The following is a 10,038-nucleotide window of genomic DNA, read 5'->3' as shown; positions in this document are numbered from 1 at the left end:
CCTAACACCTTCCCCTCGAGTAACCAAAATCCTTACTCAAAATCTCACTGGTTTCTCAAATCTAAACAGAGTTTACATTACATACAAAAAAATGGTTTTCCTAATATTCTCCTTAAAATTTAGGTGGCAACTCTAAAATAAACAAAACAATTTTTTCCAAAAAAATAGAGTGGCAGCCGTATTATGTTGTGAATTGTTTCGGCTTGTTCGAAATAGGGTGCGACAACTTGGCGACTCTGCTGGGGATCTTACTTAGGTTTTAACCTTAGAAAAACTCAATTTAGGAACAACATTTGTGATTACGTGTTTATTTTTCAGCTTGCTATTGATATATTGCTTTGACCAAAAGGTCGCAAGTGAAATCCAAGTTTGTGTTCCTTATTTGTTTTAAAACACTACTTGTTACTGCTTTCCCTACATTGTCATTTGCACATTCTATCGAGTCTTGGCCGTACACGCACACACTGTACACGGGAGGGGTGTTCCGGCACTCCTCCGAAATTCTCTTTGGATTCCTTAGTTTCAGAGTTGGTGTAATTAAGATAGTGCACCTTCTCGCAATTACTCAGTCTCACTCTCAATCATCTAGGAAAAAATCTTACTCTTTAAAATAGGTCATGTTGCATAGCCTTAGGCAAGACAATATACGGTATTGTCATTGCATTTAGGAAACCACCCAAATGTCAATGAGTTTCTTCTTTAAAACTCGAGACATAAACTTTGTGTGAAATTGATATAAATTATCCAAACTTAAACATTTAACATATTTGGTGCAAATAAACTCATTACACCCTTTACCTCTTTTCAGATGAACCACAACCAAGACTTGCCAGATATCCAAAATGGTCGTTTTCAGCGCCCCACATTCTACAAAATTGGTGGCAAAATATCCGCAGGATACACGGGGCAGAGATTCAAGGGCATTTAGGAGCATTATTGTCGCTTCTGGGGACACAATGCGATAAAGTCTATCACTCAGCTAATGGGGTTTTGGGAACCGAGCACCGTAACCTTCAAATTCCTGGATTTTGAGATCACTCCTACACTAGAGGAGTTCAATAGTCTTACCGAACTACCGATTAAAGGGAGGTTGTCGGTGATCCCCTCAACTATCTGTACGGGTGACTTTCTAAGTCTCTTGGATCTACACATATTTCGGTCATTGAGATATGAATATCAGCGGACACGTCGAGTTAGACTATCTCTTCCAGAGGTTTGGGCGTTCGGAAAGTTACTATGAATATCAGCGTGAATTTGAATATACTCGAGGAGCATGGGAGCATATGAGGCCAAGAGTATTCATTATGGTTTTTTTAGGAGTTATGGTGTTCCCGATAAGGTCCAATTCTATCGACATCAACATATTGCCGATGGTTATAAGCATCTTCAACGATCCACAAAGATTTACTTTGGTGCCTATGATTCTCGCCGAAGTTCTTCGTTCAATGACAGTTTGCATTAGGGGACACGATTTCTTCGGAGGATGCAACATATTGCTACAGATTTGGGCAAGGAAAAATTTCTACCGACTTGATCAACAAATGGATTACTACATAGTTGCTCCTAACAAGATCGAAAGCCACGAATACCGTCTCCAAAATTGGATGGGTGCACCAACAGGAAGGGAAGAATGGCGCACATTTTGAACAACCTCACGGGAGACGCCATCCAATGGAAGTTCTCTTGGGTAACAGGATTGGCATTTGCAAGGACTCGATATTTTTCTTTATCGAGTTAATTAGGCTCAGAGGCATCCAACCATATGCACCTCTTTGGGTTATGCGGCAGTTTGGAGTTATCCAAGGCATTCCTCTATGGTCAATAATGGGATCACATGAAGATACATTCACTTCAGTCTCGCTGGAACGGATAAGAAATATGCAAACCGAGTGGGAATCCATAATCGATTTTAGAAATAGGAGAAGAAAGCTGGTGTACGCCAGAGTATTACGCTTGGCGGAATACCATGAGTCATATGGCTCGTCCAAGCGCACACGGACATTGAGGGTTTGTAGACAGACAACAAATTGATTGGATCAGAGAATCGGTGCTTCTTCGCATAGGGTTCACTACACCCATGTACAATCAGATAGTTCCGAGATCCGTCGATTACTTAATCCAGGAAGAAGACCTCGAAGAGGATCTTGAAGAGGACCCAGAAGAAGATCCTGAAGAGGACCTAGAAGAAGACCCAGAAGAGGATCCTGAAGAATACCCAGAAGAGGACCTCAAAGAGAACCCAGAAGAATAAGTTTGGGAAGATCACATGGAGGTTTCTGAGATGTGTTCTAACGTCTATGAGCCAAGAGATGGAGGGGTTATAGACATATCAATCGAGCATGGCCCTGAAAATTCTCCAGAGTATCACCCGGGTCCTTACTATGATATGGACGATGATGATGATGATGCTCCAACCTAGACGTAGAGCATCTGTCTTCTTTGAATTCCCTCATAAGCTCTTTAAAGTGCCATGTGGCCTATCCCTCTTGTATGCCTTATGGCCGCCCTTGTACTTTCATTTCTTAGGCTCCCGACCACCTACATCGTTGTAATAGCCAAACTATGTAATCAATGAAGTTATGTTTGCTCCAAATCTAAAATGTGTTTAAATGGATCATTTATTATCAAACTAATTGCAACGTAGGCCTACCTCAAGCAAAAAGAGGTTCTATATTAGGACGCGCTTTGAATGTCGCCGAATTGGCGTATATATGTGTTACATCTACTTATTTGTTACAGCTTTCAATATTTCCCAAACTAACATAATTTTCTTTTTATTTGTTTTCCTTTCTTTATTTACCCCCAAAAGTACGTTGATTTGTGTCGACTTGTAAACTGGCTGACTCACGATACAACATTCGATCAAAGGGAAAAATGAGTGATAAAGATGAGTTCAACGCTGCCACAAACATAAGAGTAACTATTGAGAATCCCGAAAGTTCTCGAAGTATAGTTGACATTCAAAATGAAGAGATAATGGCTCACATGGAACAAGAACTCAAGATCTTGAGGGAAGAATTGCGTCAAGTGCGAGACTTGGCCAAACTAACGGCGACCACTTTCCCTACTTTCAAGACACTTATCTACTTCCCAAAGGCTGACTGGCCTTCTGCCAACTTACCAAATTAGCCAGAACTGACTCAACACGCTCTTACTCACGGTCGAGTTCCACTAACTTCTCCAACCGCAGTCAGGACCATTCCTGACCTTTCTAATCGCGGCCCTACCATACCTACAATGCAGCAAATACTTGGGGCACATGTCGCCGCTCCCTATAAGCCACATGTTCCACCCGTATATGTCGTTGGGGCTCCTACCTTCACTATGCCAGCTATGGTTAATGTCCTATACGAGGTCGATCAATATGAAGAAATGGAGAAAGATGCTTGATTGAAAGAAAAGACATCGATAAATGCCCAGCTTCAGGGTCTGAGAAAAGCATTGAAAAGCTTACAAGTCACTAGAGGGACAGAGAGTCTGGAATATGATAACTTGTGCATCCATCCAGACATTGACATGCCGGTAGGGTACAAACCACCGAAGTTTGACATGTTCGATGGAAAAGGTGACCCTCACGCCCATTTAAGGGCATACTGTGACAAATTGTCGGTGTAGGGAGAAATGAGAAGTTGAGGATGAAGTTGTTCATTCAGAGTCTGTCTAGAGAAACATTAACCTGGTATACCCGCCAAGACCCTCGCAAATGGCGTGACTAGCAAGAAATGGCAGAGGACTTCATGACTCGTTTCAGATTCAATACAGAAATTACTGCTGACAGATTCTCATTGGCCAATATACAGAAGAAGCCATCTGAAAATTTCCAGGAATATGCACGACGTTGAAGAACTGAGGCCGCAAGGGTGCAACCACCACTTTATGAGAATGAGCTCTCGAAGTACTTTATTCGAGCTCAAGAAGGTATCTACTTTGACAAGATGATGTCAATGATGGGTCAGAAGTTTGCAGAATTGGTCAAGATGGGAGACTTTATAGAGGAGGGTGTTATATCTGGGAAGATTCAGTCTATGGTTGCATTGCAAGCTGCAAGTAGGGCTATACAATCGGGTTCCATTGGCGGCATCAAAAAGAAAGAGGAGGATGTTTCGGCTGTCACTTACCAACAAGGAGGACCATCCCACCGATACCCCAATAATCCCCAAATCGCTGCGCAAACTTCATATGTGCCAGTGTATAATACCCAACCACACTATAATCCACCCCGAGCACCAGCATACCAAAATCCTCCAAGACCATATGTCCATGTCCAAGAACCAATCCACCAAAATAGACCAGCATATGCACCAAGACCACGTCCAAATCCTGAAGCTAGAAATGCTCGCGCCTACACACCGATTGCTGAACCCTATGCTCAATTGTTTGAGAGGTTAAGGACAGCGGGAGTGCTGCAACCAGTTGAAGGAAAACTTCCTGATCCAATCTCTCAAATTTTGATGGGAACAAGCGATGTGCTTACCACTCAAGAGTCCAAGGACACGACACAGAAGATTGTTATGGTTTGAAGAACCAGATCGAGTCTTTGATCAGAAGAGGAGTAATCAAATGCACACCAGTGCCTCCCAATGTGAATAACAACCCTTTGCCAAACCATGAGAATCGGGACGTCAACATGGTTACTTTAGAGGACGAATATGGGATCCCAGACTATCCAAACATAGATGAAGCGGATGCCATGACACCTTCGGCGCAACTTGTTATTACTGTTCAACTAAGGGAACCTCTGACTGTCCAAACATATCCCCCAAGAGTTGTAGTGACCACTCTAATTGCTAAGAAGCCTGAGTATGTCACCAAAGCAGTCCCTTGGAACTATCGAGCAAGTGCCAAGGGCAAGATGATCGACACTGTCGTGGCTCAAGGGATGACTAGGTCGGGGAGATCTTATACCCAGAGGATCTAAATCAAAGAGTTCTCGGAAAAGAACAGAATCCAAAGAAGAATGTTACCGATGCTGAAGCCACAAAGTTTTGGAAGAAGATGCAGTCTAAAGACTACTCGGTTGAAGAACAGCTGAAGACGACGCCGACCCACATATCTATTTGGTATTTGCTTATGAGTTCTGAAGCTCATATGAATGCTTTGATGGAGGTGTTAAGCGGAGTGATAATTCCAAAAGAGACCACAAGTGAGACCTTAGCTGCAATGATTGGAAGAATAGTGGAAGCTTACAAGATTTCTTTCCACGATGATGAGTTGCCTGCAGAAGGGGATGGTCACAACAAAGCGCTTCACATCGCAATCAAATGTTGTGATAAAATTGGGACTCGAGTTTTAATTGATGGTGGTTCTAGATGCAACATTTGTCCTTTCACCACTTTGAGAGATTTAGGCGCTAATATGGGAGAGATAAGGGAAAGTCGTGTAAAAGTTAGAGCTTTTGATGGAGCGCAATGAAGTGTCATCGGAGAGATCTATCTCACATTACAAGTGGGGCCGGTTGAATTCCCCATTCTATTTCAAGTGATGGATGTATCATCCAACTACAACCTGTTGTTGGGAAGACCATGGGTTCATATGGCAAGAGCGGTTCCTTCCACTCTTCATCAATGTGTAAAGTTTGAGTGGGGTCACACAGAAGTTACCGTCCACGGAGAACTCAGTCACCCCATTCATTTTGTTAATTCTATCCCAGTCGTCGACGACTTAGACGGAGCCACTTTTCACACTTTGGAAATCATGCAAGCTATAAGGGTCAATGAGGGAGCAGAGCCCGAAGATACCAAGTTGTCAAGTGTAGCGAAAATGGTTGCGTAAGAAATGTAGAAGTATGGATATCAGCCTAAGAATGGACTTGGACCTAAGTCCAATGGCATAGTTGAGCCGATCCAGCTGAAGCATCATAGAGGCACCAACGGACTAGGATATGAGCCTTCCTCGGGAAGAGACTGTCACGGGTCAAGCGATGCAATCTTTGTACCAGAACAAGCTTTGATTCCAGATCAAGCTGGCGTTGATGACATCGTAGAAGGATTAGGCAATCTGTCTGTGGCCATGGCTGGAGAAGAGGAAGGGATAAATCTCAACAAGTTGACTATTCGTGATGTCAAACCTGGAGAAATCTTGCAGAATTGGACGACCAGCCTGTCCCTATTTCAAATAGTGGGCTGGCGTTGATGACATCGTAGAAGGATTAGGCAATCTGTCTGTGGCCATGGCTGGAGAAGAGGAAGGGATAAATCTCAACAAGTTGACTATTCGTGATGTCAAACCTGGAGAAATCTTGCAGAATTGGACGACCAGCCTGTCCCTATTTCAAATAGTGGCCTGGTAGTGTGGAAAAGTAGTCTTAATTTTAAAAATTCGCATGATCAAATTGAGGCTTGAATCATGCCCAATCTTTTGTTGCTTGCCTCTTTTAAAAGCTAGAATGCTTTGAAATAAAAGTCTTTATTTTCTTAAAAAAATTCCTCGTTATTTTAAATATCTATTTATTTTTACTTACCTTTTGCAATTTTCGGCACTCATATTAATAAAAATCCTTGTTCAACGGTTATGACATGTAAAAAATCCACCGAGCAAGGGGAAAGCGATGAATAAGATCATGAAGAGTATGATGAAAGCATGGTGTTGGAAAACCTACCACACGAGATCTAGCAAGTTGCAAGTCAGAAGAAACCCAATATGGATGAAACAGAGGTTTTCAACTTAGGAGATGAGGAAATCGTGAGAGAGACATGAGTCAGCATACATTTGGAGGCTGAAAGAAAGAAAGAGTTGATAGAATTTCTTAAGCAGTATGTTGACGTATTTGCTTGGTCTTATGATGACATGCCAGGATTAAGCACTGATATTGTCTCACACAAATTACCGACTGATCCCACTTGTCTACCTGTTAAGCAAAAGACAAGAAAATTCAAGCCAGATTTGAGCTTAAGGATCAAGGAGGTAACTAAGCAAATTGAGGCGAACATTGTAAGGGTAACAAACTACCCCACATGGTTAGCCAATAATGTGCCTGTGCCAAAAAGGATGGAAAGATCAGAATATGTGTGGCCTATCGAGATCTCAACAGGGCTAGTCCTAAGGATGCTTTCCCTCTTCCAAATATTCATATACTCATCGATAATTGTGCAAAACATGAGTTGCAATCATTTGGCAATTGCTTTGCAGGATATCACTAAATCCTAATGGATGAAAATGATGCAGAGAAGACAACATTTATCACTCCATGGGGAGTATATTGCTACAAAGTACTGCCATTTGGTCTCAAAAATGCTGGTGCAACCTACATGAGGGCTATGACTACCCTTTTTCACGATATGATCCACAAGGAAATTGAAGTGTACATGGATGATGTCGTTATCAAATCCAAAAGAAGTTCAGACCACCTGGATGACTTACGAAAGTTCTTCGAGAGGTTGCGTAAGTATAATCTGAAGTTGAATCCAGCAAAGTGTGCATTTGGAGAACCCGCGAGAAAACTATTGGGATTCATCGTTAGCAGGAAAGGCGTAGAGTTGGATCCATCAAAGATAAAGGCAATCCAAGAGCTACCTCCACCCAAGACCAGGAAAGACGTGATGAGTTTCTTAGGAAGACTAAATTACATCAGTCAGTTCATAGCTCAATCCACAGTGATCTGCGAATCCATATTCAAGTTACTGAAGAAGGATCCTGCCACACAATGGACAGAGGAATGCCAAAGAGCTTTCGATAGAATCAAAGAATACTTGTCCAACCCACCAGTATTGGTCCCACCAGAGCCTGGAAAGCCTTTGTTATTGTATCTATCTATCATGGATAATGTATTTGGATGTGTAGTGGGGCAGCATGATGAGACAAGTAGAAGAGAGCAAGCCATTTGCTATCTGAGCAAGAAGTTCACACCGTACGAGGCAAGATACAGCTTCTTGGAACGAACATGTTGCGTTTTGACTTGGATTGCGCAAAAATTTAGGCATTACCTGTCTGCATGCACCACGTACTTGATCTCAAGAATGGATCCACTCAAGTACATCTTTCAGAAACCAATGCCTACAGGTAAGCTGGTAAAGTGGAAAATTTTGTTTAGTGAGTTTGATATCGTGTACGTAACACAAAAAGCCATCAAAGGACAAGCCCTGGTAGATCACCTCGCAGAAAACCCGCTGGACCAGGATTACAACCGCTCACAACCTACTTCCCTGATGAAGAGGTTTTGTTTGTAGGAAAAGACATATCACAGCCGTATGATGGATGGAGGATGTTATTTGATGGAGCATCAAACTCTATTGGAGTTGGAATAGGAGCAATCTTAATTTCGGAAACAGGTCAGTATTACCCGATCTCAGCCAAGATCAGGTTTTATTGTACCAACAACATGGCGGAATATAAAGCTTGTATTCTTGGACTCGGGATGGCCATCGACATGAACATAACAAAACTCTTGGTGATAGGAGATTCCGACCTATTCAATCACCAGGTGCAAGGAGAATGGACCACTAAGAATGCCAAGATCCTTCCTTATTTGCATTACATAAAAGAGTTGAGCAGGAGATTCACAAGGATTGAGTTCAAGCACGTCCCTTGAGCTCAAAATAAGTTTGTCGATGCTTTGGCAGCATTGTCTTCGATGATTCAACATCCAAACAAGAATTACATCGACCCTATCGATATAGAGATACATGATCAACATGCATACTATTTTCATGTAGATGAGGAATTGGATGGAAAACCCTGGTACTATGACATCAGAAGACTGATAGAAGTACAAGAATATCCTGAAAATGCCACATGCAACCAGAAACGGACTTTGAGAAGGATGGCCAATCATTTCTTCCTTAACGAAGAAATCCTATATAGGAGAACTTTGGATTTAGGATTGCTGAGCTGCGTCGACGCCGCAGAAGCGACAAGGCTTTTGGAAGAAATACATGTAGGAACATGTGGACCTCACATGAATGGGTTCACTTTGGCAAAGAAGATTTTAAGAGCTGGATATTTTTGGATGACCATGGAGAGAGATAGCATCTGGTATGTTCAAAAGTATCATTAGTGTCAAGTGCATGGAGATTTTATAAGGGTTCCACCAAATGAGCTAAATGTGATGGGTTCCCCTTGGCCATTTACTACTTGGGGCATGGACGTTTTCAGACCCATAAAGCCTCCCGCATCAAATGGGCATCGTTTCATTGTAGTGGCTATCGATTATTTCACAAAATGGGTCGAAGCCTCGACTTACAAGGCAGTGACTAAGAAGGTAGTGGCAAACTTTGTTCGCAATAACATAGTTTGTTGGTTTGGAATTCCAGAATCAATCATAACAGACAATGCAGCCAACCTCAATAGCGATCTTATGAAGGAAACTTGTGAAAGGTTCAAGATTGCTCATCGAAATTCCACGGTTTATCGGCCACAGATGAATGGAGCAGTTGAGGCTGCAAATAAAAATATCAAGAAGATCTTAAGGAAAATAGTGGACAGTCACAGGCAATGGCATGAGAAGCTACCATATGATTTACTTGGTTATCGCACCACAATCAGAACATCATTTGGGGCAACTCCTTATATGTTGGTTTATGGCTCAGAAGCAGTAATACCTGCTGAGGTGGAAATACCATCTTTAAGGATTATCCAAGATGTTGGTCTGGACGATGCAGAATGGATACGTAGCAGGCATGAGAAATTGATGCTCATCGATGAAAAGAGGATGGACGCTGTTTGTCATGGCCAACTCTACCAGAACAGAATGACCAAAGCATTCAACAAGAAAGTCAAACCTCGACTGTTCACACCGGGACAGTTAGTATTGAAGAATATCTTTCCTCACCAAGGAGAAGCCAAAGGGAAATTTGCACCAAATTGGCAAGGACCCTACAAGGTTCATAGAGTACTCTCGGGAGGAGCGGTAATCTTAGCAGAAATGGACGGCAGAGTAAGCCCGAAGCCAATCAATTCAGACGCCATAAAAAAATAATACATCTGAAGACCTCAAGATTAGCACTTATTTTTTATATTTTGCATTTTCAGTGTAACAGAACTACATCTAGACCTGACTTCCCACAGTGGAGTACGTAGGCAACCCACATCGGATCCGGTCTC

Source organism: Solanum tuberosum, unplaced genomic scaffold (assembly GCF_000226075.1).
Source record: "Solanum tuberosum cultivar DM 1-3 516 R44 unplaced genomic scaffold, SolTub_3.0 scf00556, whole genome shotgun sequence".
In the NCBI taxonomy this organism is placed as follows: domain Eukaryota; kingdom Viridiplantae; phylum Streptophyta; class Magnoliopsida; order Solanales; family Solanaceae; genus Solanum; species Solanum tuberosum.
Note: the sequence above shows the minus strand (reverse complement) of the source record.